Source organism: Ambystoma mexicanum, chromosome 7q, assembly GCF_040938575.1.
Source record: "Ambystoma mexicanum isolate Mex_15411 chromosome 7q, UKY_AmexF1_1, whole genome shotgun sequence".
NCBI classification, from domain to species: Eukaryota; Metazoa; Chordata; class Amphibia; order Caudata; family Ambystomatidae; genus Ambystoma; species Ambystoma mexicanum.
Window position 1 is genome coordinate 892,279,685 of NC_090941.1, and position 22,537 is coordinate 892,302,221.

The window sequence follows — 22,537 nt, forward strand, 5'->3', positions numbered from 1 at the left end:
ATGAATTGCACGCATGCAAATCGCACGCGTGCGCCGAATTTTTCACGCTTGCGCCAGCTTGCGCCAGTAATTTCGGAGTACATTTATTCCATGAATTACCCCCTCAATCTCATTACACATTGAATTTGAAGCCCAAATGTAGTCAATCATTCTCCTGCTGTGATTACGATGCCAGGTATGATTTGGAGGAATGTCTCCCTTTGTTTCACCACTGTGCAACCGTCAATTCCTCGCTAATAATGCAGATTGAAATTGGTATCCTCTGCAGATATCAGTGGTAGGGAGTTTTGTTTTTGACTCAATGGGATTTTTGAGATCATCGAACCAGGAAAAGTTCAAATCACTGCATAGGATCACAGTGAGGTCGACATATTTTTCAATGGAGTCATCAATCAATTTCGTTATTGACTGTATGAAATGGCAAGACGAAATCCTCGCTGTGTTCCAGTACGTATTGAGCAATAGCAATTGCTTAACATTCATCTCATGACCATTTATACTCGGGAGAACTGTCCCTTGAACTAAAAGGTTTGGTGTAAAAGACTGCACGATCGCCCAACCATTTGCATTGTTTATCATAGTTAACAGGCCAGAGTAAGGTCGAACAAATTGATTTTTTCCTACTGGATTCAGCAGCATGGAGTATCCGGCTCTGATTGGAACCTCCCGCAACCACTTCTCCTGAAGGCATACTGCAAAGTTATTAACCAAAGATGGTTGAAAGTTCTGGAACAAATGTAGAAAGCCTCTTGTGTTCCAGGATATCAGCACGTTCACAGCATCCTTACTAGTTTGTGATAGTTAGGCTCTACGGAATTGTTGATGACGGTTTGGTTTAGGGAGGGCAATTTGGATGGAAGATTGTGAATTTCTTCCACTGGGTACTCCTTCTTTTATGTTGAATTGTTTTCTAAGGGCTTCATGTCTTTGTTCGTGCGTAGACTGCATATCAGCCAGCACTTGCACCTCGGATGTTTCAATGTTCGTTTTTGATTCCAATGTTAAATCAAATCCATAAGACAAAAGCTTGTCTTCAGCCATGATTAAAGTGTTCTCGACTGCTTGTGAGTTTATATGTAGGTAGACCTTGTCAAGGGAGTCTTCGGTGATATATTCAACAATTGCTATGTCATCAGAAGTTATTGTTCTTAAAGAGGGAAAATTATGTAGAAGACACATTACGTTTATACGATTTAAATTCACCTCGTTTTCGTCAGAAAAGATGTTTTCAAGACGGATCCTCAATGTATTTGACCCTTATTCTGGATATGATTTGACAGCTCTGATGATTTGGTTAGATTTTGTTTGCGCCATTGTGCAGGAGTCATTTTAGGATTGAACTTTGTCTTCGAATTCTCTCTCATTCTGATGTCAACAGTCCCATCAGTTTTTTGTTTTTGAGTTTTTGTTTTTTCGAAGGAGACACTTAGAGCAGAACGATTTGCTTCAGCAGTGCTGACAACGTCTTTAGCCGTATTTGCATGCAGCATTTTCTTAGCATTTAGCTGAGTGCTTGGGACATTTTGTTGTGGTGTGCCCTGTTCTTGAGTGGGGGATATCACATCTTCAGAATCAACTGAATAAGTAGATAGATCGCATAAGTCAGTGACACTTAGGTCAGGACTATCAGAACCAGGATCTGAATCTATCCTTCTCCTTTTATCTGGATTTTTTTCCCCCGCCACATTCTGTTATCAATGGAGTTAGAAGCAACTCAGCTAACAACAGTTTTTCAGAACCACAAGACCGCTGTTTCTGTGAGCCTCGAGTAAAGAGACCCACTTTTGAGGAGTGGAAAGATTCCTAACAAACTGTTTTGTTTTCAACCTGTTATTACTCACTTTGGGTTTATTCTTGGGCGCATTCTTTTTGTTTGTTGATGTTTGTCTAATTTTTTAGCCCATTTTTTTACCTGTTGTGTGCACCCAAGGGTTTTTGCAGACCACGAAAAGATTCTGAAAGTTTTACATTTTTCTTTCAAGGGGTATGCATCAAATAGGTTGTTATTCATTACGGGATTGGTGGTCAGAGATTGGATTTCCAAAGATTGTGTTTTCACGGTGCGATCATTAGAATTTGCTGCGGCTTCCGAATCTGATGTGGATATAAGCGGGCCTGGTGGCTTGGTAATTTGGCAAATCGCTTCATTACTGTCTAGTGCAGTGATTCCTTTTCCTTTAGTTTTTGCTCGTGTCGCCACAACATTTTTTCTTGTACTGGAGTTTCTCCTCACTGGCTGTGGAAGTTGTGTCACTTTCTGACCACAGTCCATGGACTCCTTTTTTTGCTTTCTCAGAATGCCGAATCCATTTCATTGCTTCAAGGATGGCTTCCATTAGATCTGTTTTATCAGTGTGAGCTTTCATGGCCACATCTCCGAGCCAATTTTGCCATTAAAATGAGATATCAGCTTCACAGTCTACTTTTAATAGTAAGTGCGCATTAATTTCTTTAAGTGATAGATTTTTCACCTGCGCACTTTGATCCTTCATTGTTTCACTCAGAGTTTCGTACAATTTAACGAATGGTATCAGGGCTAGTGATGTTGCCGCCAATACATTGTTATGGATCTGACTCCCTGCTGCCACTGATAAGTTCGCTTTGTTAACGATTTCTGACTCTGCCTCCTGGGTGAAAACTTCTTCTTGGTGAATTTGCCAACTTCCATTTGAGGTTGGCTTATTAGATGTATTTAAATCTGATTGTTTGTGTGAATTGAGGCTTGACTCATGTAGACTTTTTTCGATTTGAGTTAACTGTCGATGTGTTCACAGTATTCGCCTGACATGGGACTCCTTTTTGATGCGGCATGCTAGTTCCAGATTTAAATGGGTCGTGGGTTAACCGCTGTAATTGTTGATCTTCTTTCTCGAAATTGGAAGGTAATTTAACTTTGAGGATACTAAAGCCTGGATAGGCGCTGGAGAAACTGGTGATCATTTTGTCTTTCACAAGCTGATAATCAGCAGTAAGTCGTTTGGTAAGCCGAGCTTCTCGGCCTGCCAGATCTAATCCAAATCTCTTTTTGGCAACGCTGGTCAACTGAAGGTTTTGTGGCTGTGGTCTCACAAAGGGACATACCACAGCGTCATCAGAAGAGGCCGATTTGGCTTTTGTGACAGCAGTTTCGGCAACATTGCTTTCAAGCAGGGACATGAAAGATGGTTGTTTGCTGGGCCTAGCGCGCAGTTTACGTCTTCATCCTCTATTGAGATTGGTCTGGTCTGAGCTAGGGCGACCTGTAGATCAACCGTGACCGCCTGGCCAGAGTTGATCGCATCTTCATTCTATAAACCAACATTGGATGCTCGTTGGATGTTGGGCGCTTGATGCGCTTATATGCCTTGCAATAATCCAATGGCTTCTGAATTACACACATGCGCTGTTGACTTTACAAGACCGCAAACTTGCTGAATATTATTGCGGTCATCAGTCAGAGCAGAGTTAGATCCACAAGCAATTAATGGAGGGACAAATATAAAGTTTGTAAGATCTACTACGCCACTGGGTAATTTTAACTCCAAAAGTTCGGTGTCAGTGACATCAAATGGCGATTAAAAAGAGGCTATGTCAATTTCCACCGCTAGACTTGAATCGGGCTACTTTAATTTCGGAGCATTAATTTCACAGGTTACTTTGAAGCAGTAGGAATTTGGTTTCCACGCCCACAGCCATGTCAATTAAAGACTTTGGAAAAGAGTTTGCAATTGTAACAGCACATGCAGGCTCAACGCACTAATCATTTCCGAGCACTGTGTCGGCTAGGCAGGGAACGCTCTCGCCTGACAACGTTAAAGCTGACGAAGTTGAAGCATTTGTATCTGCTCTTACCTCAACAGCGTCAGGCATCGATGAAATTGACAAACCGGCTGACGTCGGCAGTGAGGACAGGGAGGGGGAAAGAGTTCCAGCGACATCTGAGGATACTGAGGAAACTAACACAGCAGGCTCGATGATCCTTGACAGATCGCCACGACCACGATCATGTAAAGTCTTTAGGCGGGTTTGCGGCCCCGTGTCAGCCAACATTTCGCTGGGTGGACTCCTGACACCTCTGCGCCTCTGCGACTGAGGTGGACTGGGCAGACTGGGCACTCAACACAGACTCCGTGCGGTGCTCCGTGCACGCGTCTCCTTTTTAAAGTAGGAGTCCTGAGTTAAAGCAGCAGCTCCACGAAAAAGACAAATGCAGCACAGCACATGGCAGCAGCTCCTCTGGGCAGACTGGGGACTCAACACGGACTCAGCAGATGCGCCAGCCCACGCAGGGGGCGCTAGAGGCGCAGCTCACATAGCGGGCCGCCCCTCTGGCCACCCCCTGCGTGGACTCGCCTCCTCTATGGAGGACACAGTCAAGGTGCCCTCGGGGGTCCGGCCGGAAATGGCCTGCACCCCTGGGGGCTTAAATAGCCCACGGCTGAGAGAGCAAGTCCTCTCATCCAGCCCTGGCAGCAGCGACATAGCAGCAACAGAGACGGTGACACACAAGGTGGGACGACCAGGAAGAACAATCATTTTCAGCAAAGGTAATGTGTGGAGTCGATGGACGGCGCGGGGGCGTCAGTCCTTGCCGTGTGTCGGGAGACCATGGCATTTCCTCCACAGTGCCTCGAGGGCACAAAGGGATACCGGGGAGTGGATGGACGGCGCGGTGGCGCGGGTCCTTGCCGTGGGCCTAGAGCCCACGCAATTTCCTCCACGGTGCCTCGAGGGGCACAAAAGGGGTATGGTTCTGGTGTCGGAGGGCAGCGCATTTATGCCTTACCAAGCGGCCAGCGAGGGGACTGGGATGGCGACATTGCTGCCAGATGGCGAATCCTTACTGCAAGGCCCGGGGGCCTGGAAGGCGCAGGGGATGGGGGAGACATTCCGGTGGCATGTGGAAAATGTTTGTTGTTTGTGATACGGTCGGAAGCGCAGGGTTGCCAGGAGGCGATTAACAGGTTTAAGGAGTATGGGTTTTTTGAAAGGCAGACGAGGAATGCGCTGCGGGCAGCGGCCACTGGCGCATTGGGGAGGGGATGCTGTCGGCTGGCGCGGGTTGGCCGGCATTGCACGGGGTTTCCTTTGCTTGCCGCGTGCTCAGGTATGGACGGACTGGCCCTGAGCGCCTACGGGTCACAAGCGCTTTTCTTGTCATGCCGAGGCTTTTTTGATGTCAGAAGAAGAGTTTCTTATGGCAAGTTGCGAGTTTGTGCTTTGTATGGGAGCGATGCACAAGGGGTTTCCGGTGCAGTGGACGGCTAAAAGCTTTCGGTCCTTTTTTTAGGGAGGGGGCGATGCGGGAAGTTTTAACGCCATTATGCAAACTGATTTGCAAAACAATGGGGGCGACGCAGGCATTACTCCATTGTGCGATTGAATTGGAGGGCGGAGGGAGGTGCACCGTGAGAGCCGGGGCACCGCCTGCTTTCCCTGACGCTCTACGGTGAAGCCGTATGCTGGTGTGATGGTCAGCTCATCACTCATCAGGAGTGCAAGGGCACCGTTTGGCTTCGGGACTAATGAAAGAAATATGTGACGCTCAAAGAAGCAGGTCTGAAGAATTGTGCACATGAAAGGGCGGTAGAATTTCTGTTGCGTGTGCAGCGAGTGCAGAAAGCAGATAGCAAACAAAGAGGTCAAGCGACAAGGGCTCTTCAAGCTGAGGAAGGCTTGATGTGTTTACTATACATGCTGCGAGCTAGTTTAAAGATGCGGCCCTGCAAAAACAGCTGGGGCAAGCCACAGCCGTGCACATTACAGTGGAATGAAGGGTGTCAGTTTCGCTTGTGGAATGAAAGGAATTTATAACGAGCCTATACACAAGTATGTACGGATTGGTGTGCAGGCAAGGTTTATTACCAAGCAGCAGTGCACACCAATTTAAAAGAAGTATGATTAGTTTCACCGCGGGCACTGTTTATTTTTTCATGGCTTTTTAGATAATCTAAGAAGAAACTTGTAACGTACTTACACATGAGTGCGTACTGAGTGGGGCAAATGCAAGGTTCATGGGGAAGGAACTGTTTGTTTTCATATTATCTTGCTAAAGAAGAGGAAATTAATAACTTTTTTCATAATTTTTCCGGTTATTCCAAGAAAGGAATTTATAACGCGCATATACATGTGTGTTGACCGGTTTGAGCATTGTAAAGCATAGTTCGGGGATGGCGGACGTGAGGGGATTTATGCACACAGCAATAAAATATTAGACCTGCATGGTAAAATGTTAGGAGGACATCTTTTACACTCCCCTTTGGGGCGTCCGTGGGGTACTGTGCCAAAGTGTGCATGCAATGTACAAGGAGTCTGGGGCACGCATATGGCTTAGTCCAAAGGACAATATTAACAAATTATGTGTATGTTTACAGATCACAGCTAATATCTTCGAGGTACGGCACCAGAGGTGGTTTGTTAGAAGGAAGAAGGAAAAGATCTGTGGTAAGGAAGGGGGCCTACTGGGGGCTGGAAGTGGCTAGCAACTGAAAGAGGCAGCCAATTGACTGCCACAGGTAATGTGAACAGGGGCCGGAGGGACAACTGGCATTAGGGAAGGGCCACGGCACTGGCATTAAACAGCGGTAGCAATAACCGGGGACTCCATAAGGAGTAGCGCAAAAGGGTTTTAAAGATACACAACTGGTCAACATTATATTAATCAACAAACTCTTGTTGCACTATTTTGTTTGCTTTCTTACGCAGGGGCAACATGTCCAGCCTGGGATCACCAAGTTTGTTCGACAGCGGGGAGGGCACTTCCGACAGTGGAAGGTCCTATGAGAGCCAGGAGGAGGCCCAGATGGTGGCATGGTTCCAAGAAAGGGTCCGAAATAAAGGTGCGGAATGGGCGAAAAGAATGGTGGAGCAGTCTCTGGAAGGACCAGCACCAACTGGATCACCAGACACAGGGGTACCTCCAACGGGGCCAGAGGTAGGGACACCCACTCCCACCAAGAGAAAGCGCGCGCCTAGGAAGCAGAAGGGTAAGGAGCATAACACTGTAGTGAATGCGTCTCCAAATGTATCTATTCCGCTGCCCACAACAGAAATTTCCCCAAGCACAGGTACTGACCAGGCACAGGGGGCAAGCCAGGGGATTCAGCCAGCAGCATTGGTAAACACTGGGCCTGTGGGGACGGTAGCGAACACGGGGACTTCCCCCCAGAAGGTTGCACAGCCCGAGGTAAGCGGGCAGACCATGGAGTGGGCGAAAATGGAAATGACTAGATTCATGGACCAGATGATGCTCCGGTTAGGACAGGTACCAGTGGCGCCTCAAGTGGGGAACGGGGTGGGCCCACTCGCCGTCTGGGGGCAACCAACAGGGCCGGCTGCAGTCGCAGGGGCACAGGTAGGACTCCCAGGGCAGTTCAGCGCGATAAGGGCACCAGCCAATGGGATACCCCAAGCAGCAGGAGTAATACCACCAGAGGGGCTGCCCGCGGGTTCCCTGGGGTCCAATAGGGTGGCACCACCAGAGGGACTACCAGTGACTTTCTTGGGTGCGGGGACATCCACTGTAAGCGGTGGGGTGCCATTGGTAACAATAGCCCCAGTACTGACAGGGAGAAGTACGTTGTCTTGGTACATTCATAAACAGGTAAAACAACGGATATGGGCGAGGGATTACTTTGACATATTTTCTATGCTGACATCTGAAAACGAGGGCCCAGATGTTAATGTATCAAAAGAGGAGGAGAAAAAGAGGCAAAAGCGGTACAGGCCGGAGGAGACCATTGACAACTGGTCTAAAGCTTTCTCCCTGTATGCTACAGTGATGATGGAAAAGTTCCCCGAACAAGGGACTGACCTATGGAATTACAGGGATACCATAGTGGCAGAGCATAAGACATATGGGACGACGGGATGGATAGATTATGATAGGGGTTTCAGGCATAAGATGGAGGATTTGCCCTCAATGTCTTGGGCCCAGAAGGACACAGAGGGTTGGTTCGCATTCATGGGTGGCCAGGAGAGGTCCAGCGAGCCAATCAGAGATACTACCAAGTCCGGGTCGGGTAGGTACAACGAGGACAAGAGGGAAGCTTGGCAGCGCAAAGGGTCCCACCCCGCCTCTTCATGCTATCAAGGGTCCAGGGGACCACGGGGCAGGGGCCGAGGTAGGAGCACCCAATGAGGGGAGCTGGAGGAAGGGACCCTCACCCATAAAAATGACAAAATTACAACAATGGCTAACGGAATACCCCAAAATTGGCGAAGGAAGGTTGATCTCACAGGGTTTCAAGGAAGGGTTTAGGATCCCTTACGAAGGACCCCTAACTTCACGAGGGGCTAAGAACCTACCTTCGGCAGACAAGCTACCAGGGATTGTGAGCAAAAAATTGGCCAAAGAGAGAGCATTGGGGAGAATAGCGGGTCCATTTTGGGTGGCTCCCCTCCCTAACTTCATTGTGTCCCCATTGGGGGTTGTCCCTAAAAAAGAGGAAGGAAAGTACAGGTTAATTCACCACCTGTCTTACCCTGATGGGGATTCTGTGAATGATTGGCTGGACCCTGATTATTGCTCCGTTACATATGCTTCCTTTGACAAAGCAACGGAGCTACTGGTCCAGATGGGAAAAAGGGCATGGTTGGCAAAGGTCGACATTGAGTCTGCTTTCAGGCTCCTACCAGTCCATCCTGATAGCTTTCATTTGTTGGGATTCAAATGGGAAGGCCAATTTTTCTTTGACAGATGCATGCCAATGGGGTGTGCTGTTTCATGTGCCTTCTTTGAACAATTCAGCTCCTTTTTGGAATGGGCAGCAAAAGAAAAGGAACCAAGGGGGGCAATCATGCATTACCTGGATGATTTTTTGTTTATTGGTAGGGAGGGTACTGAGGACTGCGGTTCGGCATTAGCATCCTTTCAGGTTCTAATGAAAGAATTGGGGATACCCCTAGCCAAAGAGAAAACACAAACCCCAGTCCATGTCCTCACATTTCTAGGCATAGAAATTGATACGTGCAAAGGCACATGCAGGTTACCAACAGAAAAGGTGGAAGGGCTAATGGAGTTGATTTCCAGTATTCTAGCTAAAGAAAAGACGACTTTGGGTCAAGTGCAACAGCTGCTTGGGAAACTCAACTTTGCAGCCAGGGTGGTTCCAGCGGGAAGGGTGTTTGCCAGGAGGTTAGCAAGATCCACAGCAGGGGTGACTAACAAACACCACCACATCAGGCTGAGCGCTGCACTCAAGGAGGACCTAGTCATGTGGCGGGGGTTTCTGAAGGGCTTCAATGGGGTAAGCCTTTGGCGGGACGCATGGGTTACCAGCAGTGAGTTGCAAATGTACTCAGACGCCTCGGGAAAGGAAGGGTTTGGTGTGATCTTGGGCTCGCACTGGTGTGCGCAGAGGTGGCCAACACAATGGAGAAAGAAAGGGAGGTTGGGGAACATTATGGCGCTAGAGCTGTTCCCAATCGTGATAGCCCTTCTGTTGTGGCCAGGTGAGTTGTGCAACAGGAGGGTCCGCTTTTGGTCGGACAACAAAGCAGTGGTCCAGGCCATCAACTTACAGTCCGCTTCATGCCCGGTGGTTCTGGGGCTGCTAAGGAAACTTGTGGAAGTATGCTTGTACCAGAATATTGAATTTAGGGCGAGACATGTACCAGGAATTGTGAATGTGGCTGCTGACGCTCTTTCTCGTTTTCAGTGGGAGAGATTCCGGAAGGCCCACCCAGGGGCACAACAGAGGGGCACAGAGTTCATGCAGGAGTGGTGGCACCTGATGTCGTGGACCCGACGCTCTGGAAACTTGGGGAGCAGTCGCTCTCACCAGGAGTGCGGTCCAGGTATCAGAAAGGCTACAGTAAGTTTGTAAGGGTGATTCAGGAAAAGGGACATACGAACTTGGGTCTTACAGCACAGGTGGAGCGGTCCGTGCTGTGGGCACACAACCAGGGGCTGAGCAGGAGCTGGGTCACAAGCCATTTAGCCGCTGTAGCATTCCATTCCAAACTGAAAGGAGAAGGCGACCCAACTAAGGAATTCTCAATAAGGGCAGCAGTCAAAGGTTGGGGGAAACTAGAAGGGTGCAGGAAGGATGTACGTAAGCCCATTAACTTTGAAGTGCTGGGGAAGTTGCTTAGGGAACTGGAAGGGGTATGCATAGACGGTTTTGAGCTCGGGCTCTTCAGGGCGGCATTTGCATTGGCATTTTTTGGGGCCCTCCGGGTGAGTGAATTGGTAGCAACAGGGAAGGCTGATGACTCTGGGTGGGCACTGGCTCGGGGGGATGTCACATTCACAGAGGATGGCCTCATGGTGAAGGTCAGGAGAGCAAAGACCGATCAGGCCGGGAAGGGCGCCTCAATCAAATTGCGAAGGGCAGCGGAACAGTCCAGCTGCCCCACTTGGCTACTGTCCCACTACATGACAATGAGGCCGGCCGGTGGGAAGTACCTCTTAATACACAGGGACGGGTCTCCACTGACGATGTTCCAATTCCGGAAGGTACTGGCCATGGCTTTTAAAAAAGCAGGGTGTCATGGGCAAGTATGGTCCACGCACGGCTTCCGGATAGGGGCAGCAACTACAGCATTTCAAGCTGGGATGCACGGCGCAGCGATCCAGAGGTTAGGTAGATGGCAATCCAACAGGTATAAACTGTACATTCGCCCAGGTGGGCAAGACAACCCAGCCCCTTCAATGGAATAGGTCAGGTCCCAAGGGGACAACAGGAGGGGGTGGGTGGGTCTGGGGTGTAGGAAGGGTAAATGGTTGTAACAACTATGCAATTTTTGATTTATTGCAGCTGGGAGTACCGTCTGGATTATTGGTCACTCGTTTATCAGCAGAGCGGAGAAATGCGCCCGCACGAAGCCGGTTCGGGGGGCCAATTTGGGTTTTCGGGACACCGAGCTGGTGTGGCTAGGCACCCCGGGCATGCGTTGGCACGCACTTCTCCCCGCGCTGCGCAGGCAGATCACCAAGAGGGCCCCCCCCAAGGTTGTTGGTGGTGCACCTTGGGGGGAATGACCTTGCAGACTTGGGAAGGGGCAGATTATTGAGAGTAATGCAGGAGGGCATTAGGATCTTGGCAAGAATGCTGCCTGCAACGGAGATAGCTTGGTCTGAGCTGATCCCAAGGAAAGTATGGCGGGGAGCAGAGTCCAACGCTGCAGATGGAGTGCATCTTTCAGAGCACGGGATGGGCCATTTCAATTTAGGACTATGGGGACTGATGGCAAGAACTGGGTGTAAATAGGGATTGGTGAAGATTAGCAGGAAGGGGAATTTGGTGTGGGGGCATTTGGGGTCGCGGGGGGGCCACCCCAAAGCGTGGCGGAGTTACGAGGGCGGTCCTAGAGAAGGAGGCACGCTGCGGTCTGGTCCGTGAGCTACAACCACTGGCTGCTTCAGGCAGGATGGGGTGACACGGGCGCTGATTCCACTAGGGACGGTTGGGACTCCTCAACAACCGATGCAGTGGCCTTATTCGCTCCATACTCTCTGGAGGAATGACTGAACTGGCAGTGGAATCCAGGGCGGGCCGTTCTCGCAAGAACGGATTGGTGTGAGATGGCTCACAGGCTTTTGGACAAGGGACTTTTGTAAGGCGGGATTGGCGGAGCCACCCGGCTAAGGACCATGGTTGGTGCCAGGCAGTCATAAGACCTGAGCAGGGATGGGGGGCCGCCCTCATAAGATGACTCCAAATTATGCGACCATATGTTTTCCAAATAAAATGTTATATATGTTTCCAACTTTCAGAATGTCTCTGACTCCATCATTGGGGCATGCAAGCGGGGGTGGTTATGATTTTACCAATGTGATGTAAGGGGCCAAGGAGTAGGGGTTAGCCCCGCTATGTGCGGCGCTCCACGCCCACGTCTCCTTTTCAAAGGAGGAGTCCTGAGTTAAAGCAGCAGCTCCAAGAAAAAGACAAATGCAGCACAGCACGTAGCAGCAGCTCCTCTGGGCAGACTGGGGACTCAACACGGTCTCCACTTTCCACTTATGTGGCATTCACTCATTATTTGCTTTACTTTGGTTCAGTATTAAAAAAAAGCAGCTCATTCATATTTAAACCAACATAATTGCAAATTCACTGTTCACTCTCCTGCTCTGAATTTGCAACCTGCGCACGCGCTTCTCATTCAATCTCAAGTTTATTGCTTTTTCTTGCCTTCCCCGCAGCCTTCTCAACTTTGTTACAGTTCTGTATTCACAAACCGTTTCTTTCATCTTATTCTCGTAGCAGTTAAACATCAGTGTTTTACAATTCCAATATGGGCAATCACATTGCCTCTGCTGTTGCTCGCTCACTTGCGAGCATTTTTACCTTCTTTCACAATGTGGCCTTGACCACAGCCAGCGACGTCATTTCACCAAAATGCCAGGGGTAGCGGAAGTGACATCACACGACCCTTGACCGCTGATGACATCACAGGAAGTGATGTCATTTGACCCCACCCCAAAGTGATATCGCGGGAAGCGATGGAACACACGACCTTTCACCCGTTGACAAAACAGGAAGTGGTATCACATAGCATTGTACACTACGCAAAATATGGTTAGGATATCAATATAATGTAATGTACATTTCATACCTGAATTGATCGCCATATGTATCGTTAAGATCAGTGTGTATAGGCCCATATTACCAAATTACTGTGATTGCAAGCAGACGTCCATGACCAAATGATAGTGATGTGTTATTATATAGCATTTACGCTTAAGCGCTTTACATAGAAGAAATATGCACCCAATATCACCCAACCTGTGTTGGTACCCATTTATCGACCTCAGAAAGATGAAAGGCTGAGTTGAGGCATTTGAGAACAGACTAAATCAGTGACTCACCTCCTGAAGTGTGCCTGAAATAAACCTTTAACGAGTCTAGCAATTATTGTATAGAATTCCAGAAAGACACATTTTTTTGCATTCCTATTCTTTCTTATTTAGCTTCAGTGCTGAAAGTGTTAGACTGGTGGCCCTCATGTTCTTATTTTTCTTCTTTTTTAAGGGGCCCGTACAAGAAAGCCAGCCACTCCAGAATTAAAGAGCCACATGGTGCTGGCCACAGCCCAGGAGCTTGGATTGCAAAAAAAAAAAAAATATCTGTCTTTTTTATTTTTTTAATTATTTTTTTAGAGGTCGCAAGTTAGACCACAGAGGTCTCAAGGGCGACCTCAGAGGTCGCACTTGCGACCTCTGGCGACCCCCAAATGACGTCCCTGACCACAGCGTCCCAGAGTCACCCAGCCTCACTTGACTCACCGGTTATGCTGGCTTCCTGTGCCCTTCTCCGCTTCGGTGGGTCCTTGGCTGCTGCAGCTGTTCCTGGCTCGGCAAGCCCCTCATCCTGGGCATTCGCCAACTCAGGTTACCAGAGGAGGAGTCTTCTTGACTCCTGGACATCGGCAGTCATACCCAGCCTACAGAGACACTCCGACAATGCCATTCACACTCTGCTTCCGCTGCAGCGACTCTGCAGCACTTCAGGGTCTCAGACACTGCGTTCTGCTCTGTCTGCAAGCATCTGGCTTCTTTCTACTTCCCCTTCTCTTTCTCTTGCTCAATTAGCCTCACCTGAGCGGGCCATTTAAACTGCCTCTTTGGCTCCAGGTGCAGGCTATATACATTGACTTCACAATGGTTTTGGTACTCGGCATCCCTCGTCCTCGAGTGCCAGAGTGTTGTGTGTGTATGTTTGAGTCAATAAAGAATGAATATAAGTTCCTGTATGATCTTTTGCTCATCTCAGTACGCGAGTGGTATACATTGGGAGAGGATTTTGTAACACATTAGGGAAGGGATTTGAAAAGCCTGGGGGACATTTGATTCTTGGTGAAAGGGAAATGGGGGATACCGTGTCCCACCCAAGGGTACCTCAACCCCACTCCCCAAGTCTCCTCCTCCCAGGTGATGCTCCCTTGCATATTCACCCTCAGGGTCAGGATCCAAGAGCGATGGCCTTTTCCTGGCCACCTGGTGGGTGGATGTTCTGGGAAAAGAAGTGAGGACGCACTCAGATTCCTCACAGGTACCACAATATACTTAGATTCAGTTAGAATGAACCCAACTGCTGACAGTTATTAAAAAACATAAGAATTACTAAGCAGTGTGTAACTTCATAGACATTAATGTAGAAAGGCAGTAATATGTTAGGACATTTGGCAGCATGCTTCCCTCAGGATATACATGCATTACCGTGTGAGGATCCTTCACCTGGGTAACCTGTAAGAAAATGTTAAGGTGTCCTTTATCTTGTCTATTACAGCCCAGTCCATAAATGTTCAATAATGCTCTACTTTTCTTTCCACAGATCCCACTACCCCAAATTACCTGAGATGCCACAGGAGAATATGATCCAAGACAAATTTGGGAGCCCTGCTCTTCCTAGACACAGTTCCATTGGCAGACAAAGTGGTGGAGTTTCTTGGAGGTTACTCGATGAGACCCCTTGAGGATGGACCCCACCTTGGAAGAAGGAGTCTCTGCGATGTTGGTGTCGAGAAGAAGAAGGGAACCGAGCAGCGTCGGAAAGGCAGTAATGCAGGATTTTTCACAGTGGTCTCTGGTGTCAGGTTGCTATGCCAGCCATGGATGTCCCATGAAGGTGAAACCTGCTGTGGACCTCAACAAGGCCTGGCCAGAGAAGGTAAGACCCTTGGTGACCATGGATGACTTTTGGTGGCAACAGGTGCAGTTGTAGAACTAGGTGTCAGGCTCTTGGATTTTGCGGCTCACCGCCTTTCAGTTCTTTAGTGCTGCAGCACAGCATGGAGCTCAAGATGGATTCTGGCAACCTGTACTTGACCACTGGACTAAACTGTAAACCCTCACCAATTCTGGAACCTTGGGACATTTTCTTTAGATTCTGATGGATGGAAACCCACAGGCGGACACTCCTCTGCACACAGCAATGCTGGACATTCTCCGATGTGGAAAAGAGGACATATGTCGTGGCAGCAGTACCTCTAGAAGTATTCTTCACTGATTTGGAACGTTTGAAGCTCTGGGTGTGAGGCAGCACTATGCCAGTGTACCCCTTCTTCCGGGCGATACTCAGCAGCTTCGCATCCAGTGGTCATGAACACTCCTCCAAACCCTGGGTGATACAGATGGACTTCTTAGCTTCAAGATATCCAGGCACTCCTATTCTGGACCTACGCAGATCCCTTCTCTAGACAGCATGCAGCGGCAGACTCCTTCCTCCAACTGGAGCCAGGATACAAGTGTCAGTGGACTTCAGCTTCATAAAAAATTGGGGAGTGAGAGGTCCCCAGTTATACACACATGGTCCCCATTCACCTAGGCTGAACAACGCTCAGCCAGACAATAACATACAAGTGCATTCATGCAGGCAGACAACCAATCAGACTCACAGTCATTCAGGCCTTTGACCTGAAGTCAAACACCAATAATACATAATGTGGATTGGAGGTTACACCCAGTCTTTCAGAGTATTGGACTGCATTCACTCCAGTTTCAGTCAGAGCTGACCCAGACATTTTATCAACCAACCAAAACCAGACACCCACAACATAGAATGTGAGTTGACTTCATACTCCATTCCCAGAGGTCCCATGCCCAAGCGTGTACCCACAACACACAGTCACTGGGAAGCTTCCAGCCAGTCTGGCAGGAGGCAGCTCCAGAGCCAAATATGGTCCTTCCACCCAACAGCCAGTCAGGGGAAGGGAACTCAGCCAGGGCTTCTCAGAAATTAGAGAAACAAGGGGTGAAGGCAAAAGAAACCAAGAGGCTACAGTGGCCATCTTGCCTTTGTGTAGGAATCCATTGATTCCTATGGAAGTGCTTGGGTGTCACAAAAATAGAGGGCACTCAGAGCTTCTGCCAAGTCTACATGTAGCTGCCGACAGCCCATACTCTGCTTTGTGGGCAGCACACGTGTGACCAAAAACATACACTAGGTGTACAAGGGTGTACTCATAACCATGTGTGCCACAAGGGTATTACAGGGGTATAGTTGACAAAAAGATAAGAATGAAGAGCTGCACTGCCAGGGATCAAAACTGGACTCATAGCTTTTGTCACCTCTGCAAGAAAGAGGTTCAAATTCTTGGATTAGTTGAGTACTATTTAAACTTTATGGCCCATTTTGCTGACAGGTGCGCATTTGTCACCTCTCCAAGAAAGAGGAAAAAAGTTCTTAATCAGGAGAATGCAATTGGGGAGACATAAAGAGAGACATAGTTCAATCACCTATATTGGCTTGGTTTGACACATCTTGTGAGTGTGCTATTATAACTGATACTAGTGACAAAGAGCTGGGGGCTGTTCTGTTACAAGGCCACTGTGGTTTAGAAAGAGTCATTGCTTTTGCTCCCCACTAATGGAATTTAAATATTCTTTGATAGAGAGAGACGCCTTAAGTGTGGTGTATTTAGTGAATGAGGTATACCTGTCGGGCTGTGCCCGTTTTAACATTATGATTAGGATTACTAATTTAGTAATGTGGGGCTGAGGAGACCCTTTGGGGCTCCACCATCCACCAGATAGTTAACCTTGGTCTTCACCACAGCGCTCTGATGTAGAATAAACAACAGCAAGAAATGTGAGTTACTTTTTGTTGAGGTGTTCAGAAAAAACTCTTTTTTTCGATGTACAAACACTATTCTCATGTTTCAATAGTGATAACCTCTAATGTTGGAATTACTTGTCTTACTTGTTCCCAAAATGTAAACTTACTGTTAGTGTGTGCCTCCCAGGGACTTCCCATCACCCTCCTGTCTTACATCATGCTGCTTTTCTACTCCTACAACTGATGATCTTTCTTCCAAGCCCATTCTTCAGATGCTGCTTCTCCCTCTTTCTCTCTCTCTCTACTTCTTCCCGTCCTTCAATATCTTCTGTTATCTCTCATCTTCCTAAAACATTGCCTACTCTGTCATCTTCTGCATGCACTCTGTGAGGGGTCATAATTGAGAGGAATACACAAAGTTGCAATATTTTCAACATTAGTCATTTGTATAAAAAAAGAGTTTTGGATAAAGGTCTATCTGTCCTAAAGAGAGTGTCTCTGTCTATCAAACGAAAACTAAAGCAAGCTGACATTGTATCCAAAATATATCTGACCCTCAGAATGTGTAAACATCCAAATGTTTAATTCCGACAAAACAATCCTTGGATCCAGGGGTTGCTTCCCTTCCCCTGAACTGTTTCAGTCAAAAGTTAGAAAGCGTTCTTTTCAAACAATGATCTGTTAATGTCAATGAAAATGTCTCTTTCACATAATATTCGTCTCAGGATGGCAAAGAAAATGTCTTTTTCCACAACACTGTTTAGAAGATAGCAATAGGAAGTCTTTTCTACTTTATAGAATGGCAAAATATCTCATTTCAACAACTCCTGTCAGGTATATTTCAGCATGTCTCTTTCTTTCAGCTACCTTATGGATTACCTGGTGTACTCCCCTGCCATGAATCCTTGCCTTCTTGTTCTTGCAGATCCTCTGGTCTACTCTCCTGCCACGTATCTCTTTCCAAAAAGGGCTCACTGTCTGATGTCTTTTTTTTTTAATAAAAGAAATTGTCTTTGGTTCACAAAAAAAAAAACACCAAAGAATCAAACACCAATAGACAAGCAAAATTATACCATAAGCAGATAGAAAGCCTGCCTCCCATATTTAAGAAATAAAACATAAACATATAATTTAAAATCTTCAATGCAAATAAAACATTGTGCAGATAAAAGCTCAACATATCATGAGATGTTCTAAACATGAATATTACATCATTAAATAGCAGAATACAACTGATGAATTAAAAGAATAACATTGAAATAGCATAATGAGTTGCTTATAAAGCAATGGTGTGTTTTATATTCCAAACATAGGCTTTATGACTCATTCACGTTCAGCAGAATTTCTTCCAATTTGAACAGATATCTGGCCAGTGCCAGGACAAGCCGAATGCTATCACCTCGTACAATTCTTTCCAGAAATGATTGTTGTGCAACACAAGTAAGATCTGGACAGGAGTCGCCCATCAAATGTTTTCTTAAATTTTCAAAATAAGAGCAATATACAACTATCGGGGTAATTCATAGATTTCAGCGCAGAGGCAGCGCACGCGAGCAGCGCAGAGAGCGAGCGTGCACCAGCGTGCGCCAGCCGTGTGCGCCAACCAGCATTCTGGCGCACCGCGTATTCATGGAATTACCAAGAAATTTTGAGCGCTGGCGCAGAGAACATCCTGTAGCGCCAGTTACGCCCCAAGAACGCCCCTTGCGCAAGAAAAAACCATTGAAATTCCCAATGCAGCGCGAAGGGCCGTGCTAACCCTGGACCAGCTAACAGGGCCGCTACACTGCAATCGCGCGAGTGGGGAACGTGTATTTCGGGGGTTCGTGGGAAGTTTCACACGCGATAGGCCTTGGGCGAGTGGCGAACGTGTATTTCGGGGGGTTTGCGGGATGTTTCATATGCGATAGGCCTTGGGCGAGCGGGGTACGTGTCTTTCAGGGGTGTGTGGGAAGTTTCACACGCGATAGGCCTTGGGCGAGCGGGGTACGTGTATTTCTGGGGTGCGATGGAAGTTGCACACGCGATAGGCCTTGTGTGAGCGGGGTACGTGTCTTTCTGGGGTGCGCGGGAAGTTTCACACGCGATAGGCCTTGGGCGAGCGGGGTACGTGTATTCCTGGGGTGCGCAGAAAACTTCACACGCGATAGGCCTTGGGCAAGCGGGGTACGTGTATTCCTGGAGTGCGCAGGAAGTTGCACACGCGATAGGCCTTGGGCGAGCGGGGTACGTGTATTTCTGGGGTGCGCGGGAAGTTGCACACGTGATAGGCCTTGGGCGAGCGGGGTACGTGTATTCCTGGGGTGTGCAGGAAGTTGCACACGCGATATGCCTTGGGCGAGCGGGGTACGTGTATTCCTGGGGTGCCCCAACGCGAATTGCCAGTGTGTGTCCTCCCAGGTGAGCCCTCACCACCCTCCCCAGGGGCTGCAGGCAGCCCACACCATAGGGGACTACCCTGCACCCCTGGCCATGCCCCGCAGGCAGCCCATCCACCCTGGCCATGCCCCCTAGCCAGCCCACATGTCACCATGCACAAGTGAGCACCGACACATGTCCCCCTGCACCCTCCCACCCAGCAGTGACGGCCACCTGCCAGCAGGCCCCGACTCATGTCCCCCTGGACCCCCCCAGCAGTGACAGGCACCTGCCAGCAGGCCCCGACTCATGTCCCCCTGCACCCCCCCACCCAGCAGTGACAGGCACCTGCCAGCAGGCCCGACTCATGTCCAAATGCTCCCCCCACCCAGCAGTGACGGGCACCTGCCAGCAGGCCCCGACTCATGTCCCCCTGCACCCCCCACCCAGCAGTGACAGGCACCTGCCAGCAGGCCCCGACTCAGGTCTCCCTGCACCCCCCCCACCCAGCAGTGACAGGCACCTGCCAGCAGGCCCCGACTCATGTCCCCCTGCACCCCCCCACCCAGCAGTGACAGGCACCTGCCAGAAGGCCCCGACTCATGTCCCCCTGCACCCCCCCCACCCAGCAGTGATGGGCACCTGCCAGCAGGCCCCCGACTCATGCCCCCCCAACATGTCATAAAGATGCACATTCATGGGCCTCATGTCCACCAAAATCCCACTGCACGCCACCCCAGTCTTGAGACCCAATCAAGTTTCCCATCCACCCTACACTGAAAGGCCTATTACATGACACAAAGCAAAAGTCAACCATGTACATCAACACATGTCCGTCACACATATACACTGGGTGCCAGTGATTGTGTAAACCCACATTGTGACATGCAGTAAACCAATGAGCAAATACCACACATGGAAGTAATAAATCAGAATGGATTTTCAACAAAATTAAGGCAATGGAATGAAAACATGAAAAATATTTAAAACAAGAAAATAAATGCATGTCCAAAAATGAATTAAAAAAATGAAGTCTCAATCCAAACTAATCCAAAAGAAAGTTCGTCCAACTCTCCGTCCACCAAAGCAAATCCAAAGGAAACATAAATGTGAAAATCCATTGATCCATGGTGATTTAAAAAAAAGTTGTTTTCAGAAATCCGCAGTTCAACTATGTACATGTACTCAATCCAGGGTCCATGAGCCCAACAAATGAAATGAAACCTATGAAAAAAATACCTAACAAATAACTATATTCAAAAGGGTGGGGCATTGTCCAAGCACCCCAAAATAAAGCAAAATGAAAATGAAACCTAACACTACAAACTATATACAATGGGGGGGCGAGGTTTTGCAGGGACGATGCCATGTTCAACTCCAACTCCCTGCAAATTGCCTCGAGGCACTCGGCCCCCCTCAGCGCCCTGCGCATGGAGTTCTCCACCCTGACCATTGTGAGCCATGCCTCTTCCACCCGCCCCCGCTCCGCATCTATGGCCTGGCCCAACCGCTGCCACATGGAAGACACTCCCAATCCAGGGTCCTCCTGCCCTCTGGCGGATGCCTGCCCCTCTGATGTTGATGCCCCGAGCCATCATCGCTCCCACCTTGTGCCTGCTGCTGCTGTGCCTGTGCCCTGCCTCTTGCTTCCTGCACGTCCTCTTCTGGCTGGGGTGCAGTTGTTGTGGTGGTCACCCCTGCTGGACGTCCGACTCCGGACTGTGGCAGCCTGGCTGCTGGGTCAGAGGCAGCTCCACAGGGTACCCAGGTGACACATGGGTGGGAAGATGGCATGGAGGACGACTGGCGCATAGATGGGATCAGGTGAGGAGGGGGTCGGAAGAAGGTCCAGCACACGGAGGAATCCAGCACTGGTGCCCCGTCCTAGTAGGTCAACGCGGTCAAAGAGGCATCCGAGATGACGTGCAGTGTCTTCACGAAAACACTGCAGGTCAGCTTGCATGCCCAGTTGACGCAACGCCAACCCAGCCAGGACAGGCTCAACCCATTCCCGGATTGCCACGTCCACAGAGAGAGGAAGGGCAGTTGTTGTGCGCTCATCCCCGCCTTGAAAACGGGTCTGGACATAGGCATCCCTGCTGGTGCAGGATGATGCAGTCACAGGATCGGGGACAGGATTACACACAGGCACCTCTGCGGTGGCCTGTGCTGCCTCCTGTCCCTGCCCCTGGACTGCACCACTCGCACCAGTGGAATCCCCCCTCCAGACCTCGTGTGTGTCCCTTCCACGGCCTCCTCCTCCACCAAACCCCCCACCAACCTGGATGACTCCGTGCCATCTTCCTCCGTTGGACCCGGTGGGGTCTCAGCTGACCCTTCTGCTGCCGAGGAGTCCAGCTCCAACCTCCGCCTGTTGGACCTACTCTCGGCAGCTACGGCCTGGGACGCGGCACCAGACTCCTCACTCCCCGACGAGATGACAACATGGGAGGGGAGCTGGGCCTCGCATCTCCGGCTGGTGGTGCGATCCCTGCCGCTTTGCTCCACAGCACCCTCCCCGCCCTCTTCATCAGTTGACACTGCAGACAGGGAGAGATAGAACACAGGTATCTGGGCACTGTACAATGGACTGATACACAAATGACATTTGTACATGAGTGGCAGTGTCAAACTTCAGACATGGCATCACACTCCCCAACAGACATGTCATTTCAACTCACACACATGAGCAAATCAACAGGAATGTTGCACCAGGCAGCACCATCCATACACAAACAACAGCATGAGCAGCCGAAGGTGAGGCTGATGTCACATGCAACACAGGGAGTGCACAATACATGCAAACATGCCACCAGACTTACATGCATCTGTACATCTCCACCACCTGTCGCAGTGATAACATCGCCATCCATGTCACATCTGGCAATCCGCCTCCTACATGTCAGTGTCACATGCATCCATGTTGCATCAAATACACACACATGCGCATGTACATAGTGCAGATACATGCAGGTGGAACCAGCATCCATGTGTGACACCACAACCGTTGCCACAGTACATACACAGAAATTTAAAAATGCGTGCACCCGCACCTGCATTTGGCCAGCATGCTTACCAACACATACACCATTGATGTGTCTTACACATGAGAGGACTCACATGCGGCAAGCTCACGGCCCTGTACATACACATCCATACATGGCCCTACAAAAACATATGTGCAACCTGCACACTCCTGGCACACCTCAACACACACAGCGTCCAATCAGGACGCATGTACACTTACCGCTCGACTCCAGAAGGGTCTGCCTCTCAAGTACCTGGACGTGGAGCGCTGGGTGTATACGTTCCAGGACCCTCATTTGGTTGTTGGTTAGGTGGACCAGGCACCCCTTGGCATCCGCTGCCTTCAAGAGGCGCTGGGCCTTTTTGAGGGTCCTGGACCTGAAGTCCTCCCAGCGCTTCCGGACGTGTTGAATGTCACGGACTGCCACCCCCTCCTCGTTGATGGCAGTCACGATGTCCATGCAGATCCTCTTCCGTCCTTCATTGTCGGCGCGCAAACTTCCAAAGAGGGCATCATACTGCCCCAGGACTTGCTCCACCAGGATACCAACTTCACTGGCACTGAAGCTGGTAGCCCTCTGCCTCTCTGGCTGGGGGTTGCCAGTGGTGCCAGATGGTGTTGTGTCCAACATGGCAACCCCAGAGGCAGGTGTGGGTGGGCAACTGGGTCCTGG